The sequence below is a fragment of the Lutra lutra genome, chromosome 17 (genome assembly GCF_902655055.1).
Source record: "Lutra lutra chromosome 17, mLutLut1.2, whole genome shotgun sequence".
Lineage (NCBI taxonomy): Eukaryota > Metazoa > Chordata > Mammalia > Carnivora > Mustelidae > Lutra > Lutra lutra.
Window position 1 is genome coordinate 53,898,061 of NC_062294.1, and position 23,257 is coordinate 53,921,317.

A 23,257-nucleotide genomic window follows, 5' to 3' on the forward strand; every position below is an offset into this window, starting at 1 on the left:
CTGGTATGCCTGAGGGGCGGGGCTTTGGGGGAGCAACATCCCCACATGACCTCAGCCCCTTGGGACGTTGGTGAGGTTGGGGACTCACATGCCACCTAATGAACTTGTTATGAGTGAGCTAATCAGTTAGGTTTCCTGTACCTTAGTCCCTTCCCAGTGAGTCACTCAGTAGTTGTACACATGCTTATTGCACTTGTCAGTTGATCTGGGTTGTAGGAAGCCATTAAATCAGCCAATCAATTCCTCCCTCTGGAAAGTAAGTTCCTGTAAGTAGTAAGTCAGCCAATGGTGAGTTTGGCTAAGTCCCCGTGATGCCCTTAACCAAACTCAAGGAGGACATTGAGTTGTCACGGAAATAGCAGAGTGGAGACGTGCTGAGGACAGTCCAGGCTGGAGCTGTGGGCACCCAAGACGACGGTAAGTCTGGAAAGGGAAATGATTATTTAGCGGGAAGAGGAAAGAGGTTTCTTGTGGAGACAACCCATGGCTGCACCAAGCCCTGGAGAAGGGAAAGAGACTTGGAAGAGATCATAATTTTGAAGTCAGAAGGACCATTACACATGGGCAATAACACCTGCTCCTTTTACAGATGGGGAAAATGGGGGGAAACCAGAGAGGGAACAGCACTTGTCTAAATTTTCCAGCAAGTTACTGGCAAAGCCTTATCTGGAATCACCCCAGAGTTCTCCTTAATCTTTGATTTGAGGTTGTAAATAAATCACTATATTCAATTAGATTCTGAGAATTAGTTTCTAATTAAATTTTTTAATTTCAAAAATAAAAAAAAGACCTAATCTAACTGAAAGGAGAACTAGGCTAATCAACTCTCCCCTCTCAGTAACTGAGCAAGCAGATGAAAAAAAATGGTATGGATATAGAATACCAGCAACTGGGGTGGCTCAGTTGTTTGACTCAGTTGGCTCAGTTGGTTAAGCATCTGCCTTCAGCTCAGGTTGTGATCCCAGGGTCCTGAGATTGAGCCCTAGGTTGGGCTCCTTGCTCAGCAGGGAGCCTGCTTCTCCTTCTCCCTCTGCCTGCCATCCCCTGTGCTTGTGCTCTCTCTCTCTCTCTGTCAAATAAATAGATGAAATCTTAAAAAAATACCATCAGCCAAATTGACTTAAGTGACATTTATAGACTATCCCATCCAACAATATAGAATACACATTGTACTCAATAGCTCCTGGAACACTTAGACCATATTCTGAGCTATAAAGTCTCAACAAACTTAAATGAATTGTAATAATATAAAGTATGTTTTCTGACCCCAGTGGAATTAAACTGGAAACTAATAGTTGGAAAATCATCAAGATATGTGCTTATACATTTTTTTTCAGACAAGAACCTTTTTAAGACCCTGGAGGACACAAAGATCTATTTGATGTAGGATCTTTCCTCAAGAATCTCACTCTTGGATAGTTCCCCTGTAGGATATTTGACCAGTTTCCCAAGTAGAGCAACAACCGAATGAAGAGGAAGCATATTTGTAGGCTGTACAAGGTGAATGTAGCAGCTCCACAAAGCTGTCAGGGAACCAGGACCACTATATTGTTGTTTACGGTATCCTTAGTCTGTGGCTTGGATCTTTATGGTTATCTCATGGTTGTCAAATGGCTGCTCCACCTCCAGCATCACATCCATATTCCAGGGAAAGAGGAGGAGAAGGAGCAAGAAGGGACGGGTTTTGAAAAAGAAGAAAGCAGCAAAGAGAAAGTAGTGCTGATATCAGAAAAATAGAAATCTCAAAAGTCTTTGGCAGGTAGCCTCATGGTTGGTATTCTAAGTAGACAAGTCTCTCAGAATATTTGCTTAATAATAAATCTAGCAGAGTCCAAAGTTTTTATTTGCATTGCACATGTGGGAGAAAAGAAGAGTACAGTCCTACAGATGGGTGTACAATTTAAGAAAACAGACATGTCAGTTACAATATTATTGTTATCAGAGCAAGAAATTATCAAATAAGACAACTGGTCAGAATTCTATTTTATTTGGATATCATTTTCATAAGTCATGGAATAATTTCTAATGTCTTTAGAGTCTCATAAGACCACTTTATTTAAATTGTTCTTCCAAGGGCGGATTTGTATCAACAGAGAACAGAACAAGTCAGCAACACTCATGAATATTCATACAAAACTGTATATTGCAAAGGAGAACATAAATTATATTCTTATAAACATTCTCAGTTTTCTACAATATCAAATCAGATTCCTTGAGTCCTTTTATAACACAAAACAATATCTTTTGATTTATAGCTTCAGGGGAAGTGAACATCTTTTTCAATTCTTTCTAAGACTTGTTTCCTTTCATTATGAAAACTTATTTTTTTAAAACCAGGGTCTGGAATTCCATTAGCTAGCAATATATGCAAAAAACAGACCTTCAGAGCTCAGTTGTAATGGTAAAGAAAGTAGGGTAAATGCTGAATAGGCTTTTATCCACACAAGATATTTTTCTTGTACTTGTACTTGTATTGGCCACAACAATCATAGAGCCATTCCTGGATGTAGAGGAGGCAGAGAAATAAAGTTTTTTGTTGTTTGTTTGTTTGTTTTGTTTTGTTTTTAACTGGGGGTTGATCATCTGAACAAATTTGAAATTATAAGTATACACAGGAGGGTGGTTATCAGGTAGGCATTTCTCAGAGTTTGTCTGAGACATTGCCCTAAAAGAGATGAATGGATAGGGATGTTGAAGTGAGTCTAGGAATGGAGGCTTCTTTCTGGTTGTGGAGATCATGGAAGACTACCTGATGGAAGTTCATTTGACCTGGACTTAGAAAGAGGGCTAGGATTGAATGTGGGCAGAGGGGAGAGTTGCAGAAGAATGTAGTGAAAAGAAGAGTGCCCCAAGTAAACATACAGAGACAGGAATGTATAAACTATATGTGGAAAGGTACTTCTCTCTTTGACAGGCAAAGAATAGCAGAGGCTAGGGAAAGATGCAGTGGAGATAGGGCAACTTTTTGAGCAAAATCATGGACAGCCTCAAATGCAAGGCAAAGGAGTTTGGAATTTATCCTGTTGACCTAGAAATGTCTTCTATTGCTTAAATACTACTTAAATATATTCTGTCCTCTCCACCCACATGGCCACTATTTCTTCCTCTTGAACTATTTCTTTCTCCTTGATGCAGATCCATAGTGATCTTTATGACACCCAAATATGTTCCCCATGGTTCAAAACCTTTGAAAGTGATTTTCATGACTTCCCCCATCGACTTGGGAGAGAGGTCAAGCTTCTCAGTCTGGCAGTTGAGGTCCTTCAAAGAGGGAAGGACCTGGGGGTGATGACTAGAGGAGAAAGAAGAAAGACATGGTACTGGGGCTCCAGAGAAAGTCTCGGAAACACTGCTCTATCCTTGAAATTCCTTAGCATATGTTCCCACGAAGCTCCTAATTCTCAAGGTAAACAGAATTTAAGAGTGGTTGAAGAGACAAAAGCCCCTAGTAGGCTATGAATTTACCTCAACCTCTACCCCAATCCTCTTACTGCTGATTCTCTCTTCATCCATTCCAAATCCTGCCCTCCACAACATATGGATGAGGCCTGAGTTAGCAACCGGATAGGTCCTGGCCCTTTCTTGTCCCTGAGATCCTGTTGGTGCTTATGTCATTGCCACTGTTATGGTTGGGTAAATAGAATGAGAATCAGGGTTGGAGGTGTCTGAGGAAGTGAAAAAAGAGTAGGGGTGAGGTGGGTATGGGTGGGGAGTGGAAGACAGGGCTGAGTAAGGTGAAGACATAGAGAATTAAGTACTTGATAAATAATAAATAATAGACATCTTCCATGTGCATATTCTGTGACTCACAGTGTGTCCCATTTCATCTACCCAAAGCTCCCTGAGGAATTATTGTCCTCATTTCACAGATGAGGAAACAGGCTTTGGGAGATTCAGTAACTTGCCACAAGTCATTAGAAATTTCGCTATTGGAATGCCCAACTCCTCTGACTCTTAATTCCATTTTAATGCCATGCCCATGCCACTCCAGAACTCAATGATAAATGTATACATATCTGCTTTCTCAACACCATCATCTGTATGGTGGGTATTATTAAGTCACGTCTTAGAGAAGAGAAATAGCATGGTGTTCCAGAACCAAGAGTGTTGAGATCCCTTGTGGTGATGTTTTGGAATACTGGACTTAACATGTGGAAAACCAGGTTCTAGTTGATGCTGTTACTCCTTTCTCTGTAACCTGAAGCAGGCCCTTAACCTTTCTGAGCCCCAGTTTCTCACCTAAGGGACTATAAAAAACCATTATTAGGATGGCTTAAACTGATTTCTATGAAGGTGTTGGAAAATCTATAGACAATTATACAGGTCAGTAATACAACCGTAATTTTAGGATGGCATTACTAGAAGTGGCCTCGGCCTCCCTCCATTTTATACATAAGGGACCTGTCACCTGGGAAATGAAGAAAGCAGGGAATAGAATACTTGTTCAGTGAGAGCCAACAGCTAAGTTACAGTCTACAATTATTATAGAGAACTATGTACATCGTTAGTTAATATCTCTTAGTATTGTGCCCATTTTTCTGATTGAGAAACTGAGATTCAGAAATGGAGCTACATGGCCGACTTCGCAAGATAAAATTACTACCAACACTAAGAACAACAGAAAAACCCAGTGGGCTAAATTGTGGTGGTACACTTAGGAGTCCACAAGACCACCCTCAGGTTCAATGATTCACAAGAAAGACTCACAGAACTTAGCAGAACAGTTATATTCTCAGTTGCAATTTATTACAGCAAACAAATGGGGATTAAAATCAGCAGAGGGAAGAGGCATGAAGGGCAGGATTTAGGAGAGACTAGGCATAAGCTTTCAGTTGTCTTCTCCCAGTAGAGTTGTGTATACAGTATTTATTTCTCCTAGCAATAATGTTTGGCAATATGCCCAGTGTTGCCAGGCAGGGAATCTCACTCAGCTTTAGTGTCCAGGGTTTTTACTGGGGGCCTGGTCCCATAGGCATGGCTGACCTTAGTCTCTAGCTCCTCCAGAGGTCAAACTGATACCACATATGGCCCAAGGTCCCCTCCATAAATCACTTTGTTCATATAGACTATCCGGCATGACCCATGGCCCTAGGTAATAGACACTCTTATCAGGAGGACATTCCAAGGGCTTAGAGGTTACCTCCCTAGAGCTGGGAAAGGGTCAAACCTTTCTAGGGTAAGCTTAATCCTTTAATGCACAAGTGGGATACTAGAGGACACTAGGTTAGTCAGTTTTTCAACTTAAATCCCTCCCCACAGGGTTACTTTCTCCTGTTTTGGTGGAATTCAAGAAGATACAAGTAGAAGATGTGTAATCCTTTGAATATTTGAACTTCCCAAGGAATCCCCAAGCAATTCTGTGCCCATGGCCTACTGGCTCAATAAAAATATCAGGTCCTGTGTAGCTATAAATCAACCCAGTGCTACCATAGATAATAACACCAAGGGCAGATTCCACACTATTTGAAATCTTGACGAACAAGACTGTACCCTGCTGATCCACAATGTACTTAAAAGGGACACCATGACATACTTATTCTGTGCAGATCTAGAACACAAGAGTCCTTCCTATAGGAGGATATAAAACTCTCCATATCAGATGACAATCTCATTCAAATGGGTGGTTTGTAAAGAAGGAACTCCAAGAAGATGTTCTGGTAATTGTGTGGTTTTTACTTCATAAAGCTTTATAAAATCCTAGGTATTTCATTTTTGCAATAATACAATGATATGGTACAATTGATAACTTTATTTTTCCAAACAGAAATAAAAAGAGGGGGAAAGTGACTTGCCCCACACCATCCAGCAAGTAAGAGGTGGACAGGGAAGCAATCACAGATCTGCTGGAAAGGGGCAGAGCCTGAGGGGAGGGTTGGATTGGGAGGGAAGATGCACTGTAGGAACTGACCCTAGGAGGTCTGGGCTGGGGGACGGGTAAGGAATCAGAGGCAATGTAGATCTCAGAAAATTCTCTCACCCTTAGGCTTGAGAGTCCAGGATTCAGGTTCAAGCTCTGCCTCCTTAAGGAAGTCTCCTCAGTTTGCTCACCTAGATAGTGCAGAGAAGGGAAATATCCATGTGAAAATATATCCAACAGTAACAGTATCAGGTTCCATGAGGTTATCAGAGTGGGGAGGGGGTACCAGGTGAACTTATGGGTGAGAAAATGCTTTGTAACCTGGAGACACTGTGGGTCATTGAAGTATCCATGAGGATCCCTCGTTTCAGTCCAATCTGTCTTTCCCTTCAGGGCAGACCCAGAAACCAGAGCTCCACATCCTAGAGATTCTCGTGGCTGGGGATCCTATGATCTTGACTTGTACCATTAAAGGCACCGAAAAGAAAACAAAGCCCCTTTCCTTTCCTGGAATTGGCCCACCATGTTCACCAGCACAGATGGCTCCAGCAACTCCTCCTCCTACTGCTGTACCTCACCCTGAAGCCTCAGGATTATAACACCACCCTCAGATGTCATTTGAACTTCTCCCCAGCTATGTTCTCTGGAAGTGCTGAGGTTGCATTCCAAGTGATCTGTGAGTGCTGGTGGGCAAAGGAAGATCCAGAGTCTGGGAGAAGTGGTGGGCTCAGGAGAAATTCCCGAGTCCTGGGGCAGGGTTGGGTGGGAGGAGTCTGGCAAGCTGTCACATCTTTACCAGGTTTCAGCAGCTGAAAGACCAGAGGTAAGAGCTGAACAAGAATCAGACACAGGTGAGGAAGAGGATGAAGGGAAACTGGTCTGAGAAGTCCAGCTTCTCTGGGCTTCCAGAAAATTTTTCTGAAGCTCCTTGGGAATCAGGAATAAGAATAGGAATAAGGAAAAGGAGAAAGTGGAGAAAGGAAGTCAGGATGCCTTGGTGACAGCTGACCCTCTCTCCCCATAGCACCCACAAGGCTGCTTAATTCCTCTTGTTCCTTGGAGAAGACTCTGCAGTGTAGCTGTTCCTTCCATGGGCTCCCCACACCCTCTGTGCAGTGGTTGCTGGAAGGTGTTCCTGTGAGTATCAACAACACAAATAGCATCTTCAAGGTGACTTCCACGGTAATTGGTTGCCTGGAACAACAGCACCATTAGCCTCACTGGGGAGCCAGATTTACTCATGAATCTCCGCTGTGAGGGGAAGAACCAACATGGAATCCATGCTTCACGTTTCTTCCTCCTACCAGGTCGGTACACAGGGCTCTACTGACTGGGCTAGAACAACAACACCGGGGGATCAAAATGAGGATGGGCGCAGGGCCAGAGGAAAGAGTGGTAGCTCAGACTGCACAGCCTTAGGAGGAAAAAAAACTACCACTCTCACTTCCCTCTGATTCCAGATAAGCATTCAGGTTCCAGTGTGTACGTGAAAGGGCTGACCCAGGGCATCGTGTATGGATCCATCATCTCCGCACTGTTCTTCTTCTTCCTTGTCCTCCTCATGTGAGTATCAGGTTAAAATTCATCATCAAGCCTTTTCCAACACCTACTACATTTATTTACGTTCTTTATTTCCTTCATTATAATCCTTCCAATCTGTTCTTCTTTGCCCCCTTCACATGGTCTCTTATATCATTTAATTTAGCCTTTCTTCTTCTCCCAATATGTGAGTGTAAGGCTATCAATTTCCCTCTAAGCACGACTTTAGTTGCATCTCACAAACTTTGGTATAAAGTATTTTAGTATCACTTGGTTAAAATAGTTCTAATTTCCATTTTGATTTTTAACCCAGGAGAGTTTTTCTTAGACATACCAATGTATTCTAATGATCCTGTTTTCTTTATTTCTAGCTTAAATCCAATAAGTGGATTTAATACTATGAATTATTTCAATTCTTTATTTTCTTTGTGGTAGTTTTTATAAACATTCCACACAGGCTTAAAGAAATGTGTATTCTACACTTGATGAAGACTGTTTTCAACAGATACATAGGCTTTTTCTTTTTTTCAGATACATAGGCTTTAAATCAATATCATCTTTTCTAGTTGTATTGTGATTTCTGCCCAGTGCCCTTCTCTGCACTTCTCCTCCCATCCCTGCTCCCCTGTCTCACCAGGCTGACATTTACTCATCATTAAGGGCTCAGCTCACAGCCTTTCCACCATGTGTTCCAGGAAACCTTCCCTGGCACTGGGCTGGGTGCCTTTTCAGGGCCCCCACAGCCATCTGGGCTTTTGGATAGTATTAGTGCTAATGGTTCTACTCTGATGTGACTAAGTGTGGGTATCTGTTTTGTTTGTTTGTTGTTAGGTACATCTGCTTTGCCTCTTTCATCTGTGCTCTCGTGTCTGTTACCTCCATCATTTCCTTTCACTGTGGGCTTCTCATTTAATATTTCTCAGATTTTCTTTTTTCCTCTGTTTGTCCTTTTGCCCTATGTCCTGCATTTTCTAAGGATATAGACAAGTAAGCAAGTGCTAGGTTAAAGGTCCATACAAGGGAGATACTAAGGGGACCCCACCCTTCAGAATCTCCATCCTTGTAGGGGAGGGTGGCATCCATACTGCCTAGAAATCCTCCCACACAGGACACCTGGGTGGTTCAGTCAATTAAGTGTCTGACTCTTGATTTCAGCTCAGGTCATGATCTCAGGATCCAGGGATCAAGCCCCACATCAGCTCCTTGCTGAATGGGGAGTCTGCTTCCTTCCCTCTCCCTCTGTCCCTCCTCCCCACTCTCTCTCTAAAATAAATAAATCTAAAAAAAAAAGAAAAGAAAAGAAATCCTTCCACACACACCCCCCCCGAGAGCCTTTCCCTATATGACGCCTTATCAGTATTACAGATGTTTTCTTTCTTTCCCTTCTTCTCTTATCTCCTTCCCCTCACTCAGCAACAAGTTTTACCTACTTCACAGGAAAAAAGCAACTCCCCAACACCTACAGAATTATTGCTACTGGCACTGGTGATTTACTTCTTGCCTTTTTCAGAGAAAGAGGCATCCCTCTTCCTGTCCAAGGTTAGCCTCACCTCCTTTGCCTGGGAATCCATCTCCTCCACACTCCATTAATCATCTCTTCTGTCTCCTAAATTTTCAGTCATTCTTTCTTCACCAGTTCTTTCTCTGAAGGGTATAAACGTGCCCAAATCTCTCCAACCTCAGCCCCACAAACACCCTCTATGTACCATCCAATTTTTTTTGAGAGAAGAGCTTACTCCCACTGCCTGATTCTCATCACCCTTACATTCGTCAGTCCCCTACAATCTGCTCACCAGCACCACGCCATTGAAATGGCACTGTCTAAAGCAGTCAGTTATCCTTATTCTCAGAAATATTCCCAAAATCCAATGGCAGATGTTCTATATTTTTCTTGTTCACTTTAGGTAGCATTTATGATTCTGGTGGGTGGGGTGAGGCCCTCCTACCCATGGGCTTTTTTTTTTTTCACAGTGAAGGAGGATGGTGAAGCCATCTGCTGAAAGATGTGGGTGGGAGCAGGGGTGAGGGGAAGGGATCAAGAAAAGTGGTGATGGTGATGAGGTGATTGGAATAGCCACTGAGAAGAATGAGTGGATCCACATGAAGACAAGGAAATAATTGGTGACCAGCAGCAAAGGTCCAATGGTGACTGGAGATTGTTCAATATTAGCGGCAACAATGTCATTGCTGTGTGATGGTTCCTCCCACTAGTGGTCATTGGAAGAGAAAGAGTGAAGGGTGGAATTGATCTAGATTTGGGAATTTGCAGGCAGGATGCCATGGAAGGATGATGGGGTGGAACACCAGAGAGATATGAAAGCTGGGGGAAAGAGCACTTCGAGTGGGTAGCCATTGTTCCCAGTGAGGCAGGGAAAAAAGGAAGAGAAACCAAGGTGCTAGAGAATGTGGTATCTTAGATCTGAAGCCTCCATCTGTGAGGTCAAGGAACAGAAACCAAAGACTGAAAGAGAGCATAAGGAAGCTAAATAGGACAGAATGAGGCACAGCATAGAGTATTGGGATTTAAACTGTCATAGGTGGAAAAGTTTGGAGGAATAATGCATGAAGGATAATGGTTAAAGGAGATAAGTCACATTAGTTAGGACTCTTCCAGCTGTGAGTAATAAGAGCTGAATTCAGCAAGCTCAAGGAAAAAGGAAACAGTTATGGCTATTTGTTGCTATATTATAGTCCCCTAAACTTGGTGACTTTAAACAATGGTCATTTTAGTATATCGCACAATTTCACGGATCAGGAATTTGAGTAGGGCCCAACTGAATGATTCTTCAGCTTCCTATGGTATCCACTGAGGTCACTTGGTGGTATTTAGCTAGCTGCTGGGCTAGGGCAGAGGGTCCAAGATGCCTTCACTCACATGCCTGGCATTTTGCTGTGGACAGCCAGAGGATGGGGCTCACCTGGGCCCCTCTTGCTTTCCATGCAGTGTTAGAGCCTCATCTGTCATGGTCCCTTCCAAGGCAAAGTTGCCAGTTCTTTTAAGGTTAGGTCTGGAATTGATAGAATGTCATTTCCATCATATTCTCTCAGAACAAGTCACAGATTCAAGGGGAAGGGAAAATAGACCCCATTTCTCCATGGGAGGAGTGCCAGAAATTTGCAGCCATCTGTACATAATCTGCTACAGGAACATATTGACCATCTGTTAAGTCTAAGACTTCAACAACAGAGATTTATTTTCTCATAGTTCTGGAGGCTGGAAGCCCAAGATCCAAGTGTCAGCAGGATTGCTTTCTCTTAAGACTCCTTGGCTTGCGCATGGCCACCCTCTTACCACTTCACATGATCATTCCTGTGCGCACACACACCTGGTCTCTGTCCCTCTTCTCCTTTTTTATTTATTTTAATATTTTTTAAAGATTTTATTTATGTATTTGACAGATCACAAGTAGGCAGAGAGGCAGGCAGAGAGAGAGAGGGGAGGAAGCAGGCTCCCCGCTGAGCAGAGAGCCCGATGCAGGACTTGATCTCAGGACCCTGGGATCACGACCTGAGCCCAAGGCAGAAGCTTTAACCCACTGAGCTACCCAGGCACCCCGGGTTTTTATTATTTTAGAGACAGGGCAATGAGAGAATGAATTGGGGGGAGGACTTGAGGGAGAAGGACAAGCAGACTGTGCTGAGTACAGAGCCCAGTGCAGAGCTCCATCCCACAACCCTGAGATCATGACCTCCGCCAAAATCCAGAGTCTGCCACTTACTGACTAAGCCACCCAGGCACCTGTCCCTCTTCTTACAAGGACACAAGTCATACTGGATTAGGACTCACCTAAAACCCTCAATTTAACTTAATCACCTCATTGAAGGTCCTATCCAAGTACAGTCACATGGATTAGGGTCCATCCATATAACCTCATTTTACCTTAATTACCTTTTTAAAGGTCCTTTCTTCAACAACAGTTACATTCTGAGGTACTGGGTGTTGGAATGAATTGGGTGGGATGAGGAAGACACAATTCAGCCCATAATGGGGAGTATCTATACTTCAGACATGACTGGATCTAGGTATGCAAATGACATTATTAAGAGTCTGCTGTCCCCGTGCCTTTGCTCTGCTTCCTTCTGTGTGTACTTGACCCCTGGAGGCTCTCTCCACCTAGTGGCAAGATGGCCAGGAGCAGGCACATGATTGTATCCTATCTCAGCAACTCTAGCTGAGACAGGACTTGTCTTCCTCTTGAGGATATATCAGTCCAGAGAAGCCTCTGATTGTCCCTGCTTCAGTCACAGGACCATCCTCGACTAATGTCCAGGGCCAGTCCTAAACTTGCCTACTGTGCCATTCGAGTCCCATAGAAACCATAATAAAAGCTCCCACATGTGCTTCCCCCTTCTACTTCCCTGACCAACCCTGGAGCTTCCCTGTGTGGCCCTGTGTGGCATGGTGTGCCCCTCTTGGGAACTTGGAGATTTTTTTTTAAAGATTTTATTTACTTATTTGTCAGGGGGAGAGAGAGCACACACAAGCAAGAGGAGAGACAGAAGGAGAGGAAGAAGCAGACTCCCTGCTAAGCAGGGAGCCCAACACAGGGCTTGATCCCAGGGCCCTGGGATCATGATCGGAGCCAAAGGCAGATGCTTAACCAACTGAGTCACCCAGATGCCCCAACTCTTGGGAACTTTGAATAACAAACTATCTATTCAATGGCAGCCATTCCCCAATCTGTTAGCTTCATCACAGCTGAATACAAACAAAATCCCATGTGCATTCCCACTCCCGGGGAAGAGCCAGACTGAGCAAAGCAGGGGGACCAACGAGCAGGGCAGTTGCAGTTGCCAGGGCAAGAAAGGAAGGGAACCAGTTATGTAACCAATGATACATCTACACAACAGAGCACCATGCAACTGTGGAAAAAGACTAAGGAGGCTGTCAATGTACCAATATGCACAGATACAGTGGAAATATTGAAAGAAAAAAGGTGTAAAAAATTAGTCTAGAAAAAAATCATATACATATTGAGACATCACAGGTCTGGGAGAGAAGCTGAGGAAAGGCACCACCGTGAAGGGACTGGTTGGGGAGGGCTGGGACTTTGTCATGGGGGGTGCTGGGGAGCCATGGGATGGCTGGGAGCAGGGAAGGTGCAGGTCAGCTCTGGGGCAGGAGGCTGGAAAAGAAGCTAGGAAGAAGATCCAGGCCAACAGAGTAGGTATTGTATGCCTGTTAGAGGAGGAGAGGGAGTTGCTGGTCACAGAACTAGCAAATGGAGGGAAAGGGTCTTCTGACCCCCAGCCTAGGGCTCCTTCTGGGAACAAGGAGGGGACGGGAGACGGAGCACAGTATTAACCACAGGGCTCATTACTTTAGAATGAAGATGCTTCAATGGTGGGAGGACAGACACATTTCCAAGGCTAAAGAGGCCCCCACTTATCCAGATACCAGAGTTGCTGGAAGAGCCAGAAACAGCTGTGAAGTCTGAAGCCAAAAGCACTGAGCATCAGTTGGAGGTAAGTCCCTGGGCTGGGACAGACACCAGACAGACTGCTGCCCAGCTGAGGCCAGCTTACCTCCACATGCTGCCTGAACTCACCCACTGCCTGTTGACACCACCAGGGAACACTCTTTAGAAACAAAGATTGTCCGGGACCCCTAGACTTGCAAATCCAACCCTTCAGGGTCAGAGCCAGAGGTTGTGCACTGCCAGCAATGTCTCGGACTCATTCTGACACGTGGCCACTGGCAGGACTGGGCCTTACCCGACGTGTCTGTCTGGTGCCTCAAGCTGAGTCCCCTTCCAGCAGCAGAGTCCCTTTGCTGTGGATGGTGAAGAGCCTGAGGGGCTCTGGGCCCCGCCCCCTGCCCCAGGTGGGAAGGCAGACTTGGCCATAAGTGGCTGCTGCCCTTCGGGACGTGAACAGAAAATACTAGGGCGTGGGCCTTATTATTATTAGTCTGCTCAAGGCTGCCATAACAAAGTGCCCCAGACTCAGGAACTTAGCGGGCATTTTCACAGATCTGGAGGCCAGAAAACCAAGATCAAGGTGTCCGCAGGGCTGGTTCCTTGCGATCGTCCCACGGCTTATAGACGGCAACTTCTCCGTGTCCTCACGTGGCCTTCCCTGTGCACGTGTCTGAGTCCTGATCTCTTTATGTGAGGACCACAGGTCATAACGAATTAGGGCCCATGCTAATGGCCTCAAGTTTAATTTAATCATCTCTTTAAAGGCCCTGTCTCCAAATAAAGTCAGTGCGAGGGTACTTCGGGTTAGGGCTTCAACATATGAATTGTAGGGGGAAGGGGCTTACAAGGGGAGGGCACGGTTCAGCCGGTGACACAGGCATCAAGGAGTTAGTCATAGCCCTCCATTGGGGGGGACCCAGAGAGGAGAAGGGCTTGGCCAAGGCAGAAGAATGCCAGGGATCTTGTTCTCCCACAGTCTAGGGCTCTTAAGCGAGGACTGACCACAGGCAAGGAAGCTCCAGATGGATCAAGACAGACGCGTGGCTCTCAGATGCCTAGATCCACCAGCCCGGTCAGACTTCCCAGACCTACAGAGCAGGAGCAGTATCTCCATCCAGAGACTCTAATACCAGAAGCCAGCACCAGGAGCTCATGCATTCACCCCACAAGGACTCCCATGAGCCAGACCTGTTTGTCAGTCCCCTCCCCAACCAAGGACCTTCCTGCTCTCTGCCCTTGAGCAATTGGTCTGGGGAGGCCTTCCAACGTGCAGGACCACAGGTGACATACACGGGACCCTGGGGGGAGACAGCACTAGTAGATGGGCTAACGCTATTGTCCACACGGGCACTGTGACCCAGAGTAACAGTGACCCTCCTGCAGCTTCAGGCACTGCCAAGTGAAGCTAGCCTCCGCACTCTGCAGAGTGAAACTGAGACCCGTGGAAGGTAAGCGCCTGAAACACTAAAGAAGCCCAGAGGTCTCTCTGCAGGGACACTGGAGATCACAGCCCCGTCCTCCACACCCCCACGTTGCAAATAGGGAAACAGAGTCTCACAGTGCCTCAGGCCACACAATATAGACTGCACAGCCCAGGACACCCTTCCCCCAACCCAGGACCCTTGCTCCCTGGAGCAGTTGTCCCTGTCCCCTGGAAATTTTTTCCTGACCTTATAAGACTATGGTGCGGAGGCTGCAAACTCAAAAGCCCACAGGGGCCGGGCAGGTAACAAAATGAGTGCCCCTGGTCCATATGGGAACCAGTGGTCCTGAGAGCAGGTGTCCCACCTGAAGGGGGCAGCAGAAAACTCAGATCCGACTCTTACCTGTCCCCTCCCCCAGCAGGAATGAAATCTGCTGGGTCTTCTGGTTTCTCTTTTATCTATTTATCTATTTATTTGTTTTCAGAAGAATCCAGACATCTAGATTCCAGTGTGAAATTTCTGGATTCAAACTGTTAGTAACTGTTTTTAAAATGCAGCACGGGCCCCCGAAAAGCCATATGTGGACCTATCATTTGCAAGTCTCATCAGAACCATAGACATGGAGGAGAACCTTTCTCTAAAACACACCTCCTGCCCAAAGGTATTGTCATTCAGAATACAAATGACTTGCAATGGAAACAGAATCCCCAGACCCTGGGCAGAGGCTGGGTCTGGAAGGATGAGGAAGAATTATTTAGACGGAGAAGGACATTCCAGGAATTCATTCATAGGTGTTGCCACAAACAGCTGTGGCGTCCCCATGTGGCAGGCCTTGGGTTGGGGACACCGGTGAGTGAGGTTCATGTCCTGCCCACAAGGCCTTCCCGGGTCTGGTTGCGGCCTACAGGGTCAAGGCTGCAGACAGGGGGCATCAGGGAGGGGCAGGGGGCAGTACTGGGAAGAGAGAGCATGACAGGGAGAACTGGGAGCTGGAGCATTGCCCCCTGATCTGGGCAGACATGCTGGGAGCTGAGAAGCCACAGGACGGAAAGCGGGGGACCTGGGGTTCTCCAGCGAGGGCAGCACAAGCAGGGGGCAACAGCAGGAAGGAATGAGCCAGTCAGGGCACCCCAGGCTGGCCAGAGGAAGCTCCCCTGCTCTTGGGTCTCAATTATCATCCAGCCGGCTCTCAGAAGCAAGAGGGACTGCTGCCTGAAGGACACACAGGGCAGGGACAGCACCCTCGAGCTCAGCTTCGGAGGCCCAGCAGCCTGCCAGTTACGGACCCAGGGATACCTAGCTCAGGAAAAAAACATGCTGTCCCCATGGGTGGGTGGCAGGGAGCCAGCAGCAGCTCCACAAATGAAGATGAGGTTGGAAAAGTGGATCTTTGACCAAGGAGCAGCTGCCCTGCGGGGTCTCTGGTTCACACCCACCCTCCTCGTCACTCTCTGCCTCCGTTGCCACCCCTCTCTCACCCACTCCCTCTGTTCCTCATCTAATACACGTTTTCCAGGGCCCCCAAGTGCCACACTCATGCTGAGCCCTGCAGGGACACCAGCATGGGTCCCTCCCAGTCACAGGTGCCTTGGGGGGAGGGGACTGTGAGTGGGGGACCCACTGAGGTTCAGAGATGGATGCCCAAGCTGCTGAGAACCTTCATTCATCAGAGGAGGATGCTTCTGTCCCCATCTAGCCTGAGGTGACTACTCACTCTCCAGGACAAACCTCTGGTCTCTGATTGTGATATGACATCACTCATGTCATTGGGCAAATCTTGCTATTTCCTCACTCCACCTGAGGAGGAGATCATGGGGGAGGTGGACTTTATAAATAGCCCTCCCTCATTCCTTCAGGAGATGACAGCACAACCATGACGATGGCACTGGCCAGCACCCAGTGCCCTCCGAGCCCTCAGGCCTTCTTCATGCACAGAGCCCAGCAAGCACTGGGCAACAGGTCTGGTGGTCAAGCGCATTTTACAGAGGAGGAAACTGAGGCCCAGAGAGCTTAAGAAACCTCCCTCCGGGGGCAGTGGGGTGGGAAGGGGGAGAAACCTCCCCAAGGTCATACCTCAACTTTATGAGACAGGAGCTGGTCCCCAGCTTTTCCCACAAGGAAGCTGACATTCAGAAAGGGGAGGGTCCTTCCACCTGCTCCCCCACTTCTGCCCTCTCCTGCCTACTCCTGGGAGCCCTGTCCATCAGGATGACTTCTACTGATCATCTGGAGACCTGAAGGCTGCAGTTCAGGCTGGGGAAGGAATCTTTCTGGGAGGGAGTCCCTACCCCCCACCCATCTCATTCTCATTCAACAGCCCCCATCTGGTTCCTTCTCAGTTAACCCTTTTTGTGCCTGCACCTTGCTAGGTTTGGAGGATGGTGGAGGACAGGGCTGCCACTGTCCCTTCCTCTCCTGGTTAGGGATCCTCACTGGTCACTGCAGTGGGGCTGTGGGCTCATGAACCTTCGTGGCGGCCACAGGGCGGTGGAGCTGGGCTACCGGTGATGGGATCCCAACACCGCCCTGAGTGTGGGCTGATCATGCACCCCGTTCCCGGCTTCATCTGCAGAATGGGAGCATAACATCATGTGTTACTGTGAGCTGGGAATGTGTTCATGGCTGCCTGGCACCGAGCAGGACACTGGGGCCACCAGGATGGCAGCTCATGTTTGTTGAGCTCTGTGTGTGCACCAGGTCCTGTTCTTAGCATGTTAAGACCCATTTGTATCCATCAGCTTTCAACCCGAGAAACAGAATCAGTAGCTGACCCGTATTAAGAGATTCATTGCACGGAATTGGCTTATGTGACTGTGGGGCTAGGCAGGTCTGACGTCCTCCAGACAGGCAGTTGTCAGGCAGGCGGGGAGACTCTCGGGCACAGGATCTCTTGTCCCCAAGCAGAATTTCTTTCCTGGGAATCCTCCGTTCTGCTCTAAAGGCCTTTCAACCGACTGAGTCAAGCCCACCCAGATAATTGAGAATTATCTCAACTGATTAGAGATGTCAGTTACATGTACAAAATACCTCAGGGCAACAGTAGCTGGGGGTTTGACTGATGGGGGACTCTGGTCCAGCCAAGTTCATGGAAAAAACTAGCCATCCAGCATTTGATCCCCACCCTAGCCCTGTGAGGTGGGGGCCATTTTGCACATCCTTTAGAGAGGGACAAGGAACCTGCCTGATTGAACACAGGTGGAGGAGCTGGGAGCTGGGGCTCGGACACCCCCACCACCCCCGCTCTGCCTCAGGCAGTGAGTGTCTTCAGCTGCTGTTACTAACACCCAGCATAGTTCCAGGGACCTGACAGCGGCAGGAAAAGGGAAACTGTATTACAAAGTGGGTGACCTTGGCTGACCTTTTGTGGGAAGGAAGCCAGTGAAGAGGGTAAGGAGTTATTCTTCCAAAAAAATGTATTGAGAGCCCTACTGTGTGTGAGGCATGGAGGGCATAGCACCCATCAGGGCGGACAAAGTCCCTGCCCTCAGGGAGCTTAGAGTCCCATGGGGGAGGAAGACACTAAGCCAATGGACAAGAATAAATAAATGGGATACATGACAAGTAAGGGGTGGTAAGGAAAACCGTGGGTGACCTGGCCAAGGGGCCAAAGGTGGCAGAGGAAAGCCTCTCTGAGGAGGTGAAGGTCTTAGAAGAGAATCTAGGCAGAGGGCAGAGATGAGCAAAGGTCTAGGGGCTGAGTTACCAGTGTGTTTGCAGAGAGGAAAAAAGTCAATGCAAGAATTCTCCAGGAGGAAGCTGCAGTTCCCACAGGATCCAACTGAGAGCCCCTTGAGAACCCACAAACACAAGGTGTGGGCCCACTTCCCACACCACCTGTTCTGATTTTAACTGCCAGCTTTTCGCTTTAGTGAGTCCTCATTTTCGAAGAGGCTTAGCAGGAACAAGTTATGAAGGGGAACAAAGAGAAAGCAAGAACCCCTGCCTCATCCCACTCCGAGAGACAACCACGATCCCTGGCTCCTGTGTTTCCTCCCAGAGGGGCAGTTCCTCAAGGGAGCAACGTTGCCCCTCCCTGGAGACACTCTGGGTTGTCCTGACCATTATGGGTGGCAGGAAGAGAGCTGCTTACACCTAGGGCTTGAGTCCTGGGTGCTGTTCAATATCTTACAATGCCCAGCACCTAATGAACACCGAGTAATAACACAGCCTGCTCTAGCCCTGGGACAGCTCCTCCAGAAAGGTTCTTTTTTTTTTTTTTTTAAAGATTTTATTTGACAGAGGCAAAGGAGAGAGGGAACACAAGCAGAGGGATTGGAAGAGGGTGAAGCAGGTCTCCCTCCGAGCAGGAAGCCCAATGCGATGTGGGGCTTGATCCCAGGACTCCCGGGATCATGATCTGAGCAGAAGGCAGCAGCTTAACGACTGAGCTGCCCAGGCACCCCTCCAGTAAGGTTCTTAAACACACTTCCTGATAAGGATGATACTTACAGAGGTGTGCACAGGGTTAGGGCTTCCAGGATCCAGCTACAGAAGGAAAGGACTCCTTCCAGATTCTGCTGGTTCCTGGGGAAGCCAGGGGGAGAAATGTTCCCCTGGGGCTTCACTGAGAACCAGGGCTGGGGCAGAGGAGCCACCCGACAGGAACCGAGGAGGGCAGCGGGCAGGGAGAACAACATTCTCCAGCCATCCTCCAGTGTTCAGTCTGTGCCTCACTTTGGCCAAACCCACCATCAGATCCAAGGGCGGAGGAGCTTGTTGGTGTGATCAGCAGAGGTCAGCCTCCCAGGCATGTGTCAGGGAAGTGGAGGATGGTGGAGGGATGCAATGAGAGGCTGAGTAATGGTCTCCAAAGATATCAGATCCTAATGCCTGGAACCCATGAATGCTACCTTACAAAGGGAAAATGGTCTTTTCAGATATGATTAAATGAAGGATCCTGAGGTGAGGGGTTTATCCTGGATGACCCAAGTGGGTGCTAATACAATCACAATACCCTTATATGAAGGGCAGAGCCTGGAGCCACGCAGCCACAAGCCAAGGAATGCAGGTGGCACCAAGAGCAGACAGGTAGGGAACAGATTCTCCCTGTCCCACTCCAGAAGCCTCCCTAGGGAGCATGGCACTGTAGACATTGTGCTTTTGGCCCATGGAAATTGGTGTTGGACTGCTGGCCTCCACAACTGGGAGGGAACAATGTGTGTGGTTTTAAGCTACCCTGTTTTTGGTAATTTGTTACAGCAGCCACAGGGAAGCCCGGGCAGATGAGGATGGTGATAAAGGGAGAGACAGCAGCACTGGGATGGTGATAAAGGGAGAGACAGCAGCACTGCAGAAACCATGAGAGCTCTCCCTCCTGGCTGGGTGCTGGGATGGGTGCTGTTCCAATGTCAGGAAACTCCCTTCATGCTCTAGCAACTCCAGGAGCAGGAATTATTATTACCCTCAGTTTTTTGGATGTTGAAACGAAGATACAAAATATTAAGTAACTTTGCCCTACCAAGCATTTTCTTTTTTAATTTGAACAGGGAAAACTTAATATAAGGAATTATTAACTTTAACAGGTAATATTCTATAAAGGGGTAAGGGAGTACCATAGGATTCAGGCCCAAGGAAGGAATGAACTTGGAAAGGAACCTCCCCACCAAGGCTGGGGTGCAGCCCACACTGTAAGATATGTGGTTGTGGATCCCTGCATGGTGGGGAAGTCGGCTGGCTTGCCCAGACCAGAGCTGGTCCACAGATGCTGAGCAAGCAGAGAACACCCTCCCAAGCACTGGCAGGGTGAGGCTGGAAAGACAGCTCCTAGGACATATCGGGAAGACATCAGTTAGGAAAACACTGAAAGTTGATGAGATGCCATCCACACGGGCACCACTGAAACCTGGTGGAAGTGAGCTCATGTGTCACTGGTGACCACTAAATAAGAGCAAGAGGAATCCCAGGGAAAAGTCAGAACAAGGGAGAAGCCCTGTTCCTTCTGCAGTGTCCCTCAGGCTCTCTCTACTGACAAAGCTTAGCAGCCCACTCACTGCAAAGGGAGACTATTTAAAGGTTCCAGCCCTATTCTTGACAAGCAGGTAGCAAAGGGTGGCTTGGAGCATAGAGGCAATAGCGAAGTAGATTGATTATCTGTCATCGTGCCAGGTCTGGGAGGGATGGGATATTCTTTTTATGTGATTATCAGATATCGGTGTGTGTGTGTGTGTGTGTGTGTGTGTGTGTGTGTGAAGTGCCTGTTCAAGTCTTTTTGCCAAGTTTAAAAAATTAGTTGTCTCTTGTTGATTTGTAATAGTTCTTTATATATTCTGGCTACTAGTTTATCATCAGATATACATAGGACATATCTTCAGCCATGTCTAAGCTTTAGGAAATTAGTTCTCTGTGTCTCTATTTCCTCATCCATGAAATAAAGACAAAACATACCTTCTAAGGATGTCATGAAGCTTCAGGAGGTAATATCAAAAAAGTGCTCAGAGAGGCACCTGGGTGGCCTCAGTGGGTTAAGCCTCTGCCTTCAGCTCAGGTCATGATCTCAGGGTCCTGGGATCGAGTCCTGCATTAGCAGAGAGCCTGCTTCCTCCTCTCTTTCTCTCTCTCTGCCTGCCTCTCTGCTACTTGTGATCTCTCTCTGTCAAATAAATAAATAAAATCTTTAAAAAAAAAAGTGCTCAGAAAGATGCAGGCACATAGTACACACACACGTGTTGCCATCAGCCCTGGCATGGGCCAATCCAAGAAGAGGAATCCCATCCTCATTCTAAGTTTGGATGGTCCTGAGTTCAAGGGGAGCAATAAATGATATTTGCCAGGGCCATAGCAGATTCTGTACAGTGGTGTACTGATTGAAATGACCCTCCAAAAAAAAGGTCTGATTTGTAATGTTTGCTAGTTGCCATGGTATAAATACTCACTTCACAGCCAGTTTCAAACTAACAGTGGTTTAACATCCAGTTTGCAAAATTACTGGCAATCTAGCAGTCAGTACTCCGGAACCAGTGCAAGCCATCTGCGGTATCCCCTGGGTCCTGTACCACCTGGTGGGGTTAACTTGGGTGGATCTCTTCCTCTCTGTGGATCTTCATCCCCTTGTCTGTCTAAATGGACAAATCCTCCAACTCATCCTGCAGTACTGATTTAGTGAGTACCTTCTATGTGTCAGTCACTGGTTTGGCTCTGGGGACGCAGACCTGAGCAAAAGCAGAGAAGACCCTCCCTAGCGAAGATATTCTGAAGGTAGTGGTCGTGGGTGGGTTGGGTAATGACTGAAAATAAACAGCAAGTGCATGAAATGAGGGAATCATAAGAGCTATGGACAAAATAAAGCAGGTATCCCAGCTCTTGTATTGGGAGGGGGTTTACTTTGGTTAGCATGATTGACAAAGTCTTCTTAAGGTGACATCTGATATGCGGCACCTGGATGGCTCAGTCAGTTAAGCATCTACCTTTAGGTCATGATCTCAGGATCCTGGAATTTAGCCCAGCATTGGGCTCCCTGCTCAGCTGGGAGTCTGCTTCTCCCTCTTCCTCTGCCCCTCTTGCTGCTTGTGCTCTCTCTCTCCCTGAAATAAATCTTTAAAAAATAAAGGTGACACTTGATATAAAGAGTTTGGTGCCAATGTGGTGGGAAGAGCATTCCAGCAGAGGGAACAGCCAGTGCAAGCACCTGTGGCTGCCACAAGTTGGGCTCATTTGAGGAACAGAATGAAGGCCAGCGCAGCTGGAGCTGAGTGAATGTTTGAGGTGGGGGAGGGGCATGGGCCAGTTTATGTGTTTAGTGGTCGTGGATCTGAAGGTGGAGGGTGGACCGGGACACTGGCTGCCTGTAGTCAGAGCAGTTCCTACAGGGGGCAATGGTGGCAGCTCAGACCAGTGAGATTACCCAGGACAGGGAGGGGTGGACAGAGTAGTAGAGACCCATTTTAAAAGCAGAGCAGGCTGCTCTTGCAGACGTACTGATTGGGGGGGAGGCGGGGGAGGATGGATGTGTTTGTGAAGTACAACGGCCCCTGTGGGGTGACTTCAGAAGCTCCTGCCTGCACCTGCCAAGACGTGGTGGAAGCTGAGACTTATGTTGCTTCAGAGGCCAATGCAGGGGACAGGGACAGGGACACCTCACCTGGCAGGCCCGGAGGGAGGACCTTACTAAGTGACGTAGGAAAGACGTTAAGGCTTGAAATGATGGCTAAGAAAGAATTCTTGAGACTCTTTGATGCAAAAAAGTAGTTTTATTAAGCACAGGGACAGGACCCGTGGGCAGAAAGAGCTGCACTGGGGTCATGAGGACTGGCCCGTTACATACGTTCAATTTGGGAGCTGGTTAGGGATAGTGTAAGGCTCCCAGGTATTTTGGAAATGAGGTTTCCGGGATCCTGAAGGGGGTTAGCTATTGTTAGGAAAGGTCATTTATTTATTTCTGTTTAATAAAAACTAGGTCATGAGACCCTTCAGATGTATGCAGGTGGGTCATATGTTTGGAGGAGCTTGTCAACATGTTTCTTGAGGGGGGTGGAGATAAAGGAAGTTTCCAAAGGAATTTTATATGTCAAAGTAGACTTACAGGATCCTGGGGCCCGGGCTAAGATTGCCTTTTGCCCTTAGCAAAGTATCAACATCAAGGCAAACTGAGTTCCTAGAGGAATGTCACTCTGCCCGATTCAAGGACTTGTCAATGGGCTGCAGACAGTAAGGAAACTTAATACACTTTCTTCTGCCTCCGTTTCCCACATCACCTAGTAAGTGTGTGCCTGGTGGGACCAGGAGGAAAGAACTAACCACGGGTTTTTGGGATGCTGGGCAGAGCCAGCAATTTCCCAAGGATCTCTTCTGTTTCCAATAACCTTGGGAAATAGAAATGATTCCCTCTTGCAAGGCAGGCACAGAGGTTCTGGGAAGAGATGTGACTTGTCTAAGGTCACACAGCCAAGTAAGTGAAAGAATGGGGAGTCTAGATTTTCTGCACCTCACCATCTCCTCCCCACTCCCACGACCAGGTCCCCACTCCTGCCCCATTCCCTCTGTTATCCTGAGGAGGAGGACTGGAGTAAAGAGAGAAAAGG

At 47.4% G+C, this 23,257-nt stretch overlaps 1 pseudogene; it reads left to right on the top strand.

The window, feature by feature from the left end:
• Positions 1–76: 76 nt before the first annotated feature.
• LOC125089283 (SIGLEC family-like protein 1) lies at positions 77–14,723 on the top strand (annotated as a pseudogene).
• The last annotated feature ends 8,534 nt before the right edge of the window (positions 14,724–23,257 follow it).